Raw genomic sequence first — 1,203 nt, forward strand, 5'->3', positions numbered from 1 at the left:
TAAGCTGGCTTTATACCTGATGTTTGTCTGCAGGGCTGTGACTTGTCTCCCAGTAGAAAGAGCCCGAGCTGCTGGGCAGACGTGAAGGGGACAAGCAAGTGACAATAGAAGTATTTCGTGCTGCCATGATTCGCCGGCATTAGAGGTGGGGTGTGTTTCTTTTTGGGATTTGAGAGCTGAGATACATGAGAGCAGGTGTAACGTGAAGTTAGCAGAGTGCGGTCAATGCTAAAATTTGAGAAAAGGGGCCGTCCCTGGGTGGGCTCGAACCACCAACCTTTCGGTTAACAGCCGAACGCGCTAACCGATTGCGCCACAGAGACCTATTGAGTTACGTCCCAGAGACAGAATTCCAGCTAACTCCAGTGCAATGGGCCACGGAAGGCTATTAGTTTGGAAAAACACAGGATCGTGTCTTAAAGTGCCAAGTACTTCATGTCACATAGCGCTTTCTGCTGCACTTAACTCACCCACAGATCGCAGCACATCCCTCACAATATTCTTCCTTTAAAACCTCTCCTCTCACTTCCAAGTCTGCCTCCTTCCCATGTACAGGCGTCATGGTTTAACTGCCTCAGCAGGGAGGGGCTCTGGCGGCGGCTCACGAGCTCTCTCCAATACTTTCTTCCAGGAGGCTATTTTTAGAGAATCGACCTCTCTTTCCGGAGCATCGGGCGTCCTTACCCATCCGAGGCCGGGCCTGGGTGGAGACAGGCCTTAGGGTAGCCTCATATAAAATGACGTCACTAGGAGGGAGGGAGCAGAGACGTTGCACTACAAACAGACAATAAGACTGCGGGGCTTGGATAGTGCGAGGTTGGTAGTAAGTTGCAAGACCAATCTTTTCTCCAACCCTCACCCCCAGGGGTACAGGGGACGTATGGTACCGAGGTTAACAACACAAGCTGACAAATGCAAGAAAGAGACAAGCACTTAAAGATGCTGTCCGGCAGCACCATTGAAGAAGTTTACAGACACACACAGGATAATGCGTACATGGGTTCAAGCATTATTTCATGAGCCCAAGTACCCAACAGAAGTACCCTCTTTTCTGGATTAATATACCACCAAAGTTTATAACATCATAGGGCCCGACAGACCATTCATAAAAATGGGCATCGGCTGGGTATTACTCTGTAACATCTCCGATCTAGTGGTCACGTATGGAGTGGAGCCTAGGGGCCCAATGTGGAGATCGCTTTA

The 1,203-nt window shown here is 49.7% G+C and overlaps 1 non-coding gene across 1 annotated transcript; it reads right to left on the minus strand.

The window, feature by feature from the left end:
- Positions 1–249: 249 nt before the first annotated feature.
- On the minus strand, positions 250–323 carry TRNAN-GUU (transfer RNA asparagine (anticodon GUU)). Its single transcript has one exon. It is a non-coding gene; the product is annotated as a tRNA-Asn (tRNA).
- Positions 324–1,203: the final 880 nt, after the last annotated feature.

This window comes from Triturus cristatus, chromosome 12 (genome assembly GCF_964204655.1).
Source record: "Triturus cristatus chromosome 12, aTriCri1.1, whole genome shotgun sequence".
NCBI classification, from domain to species: Eukaryota; Metazoa; Chordata; class Amphibia; order Caudata; family Salamandridae; genus Triturus; species Triturus cristatus.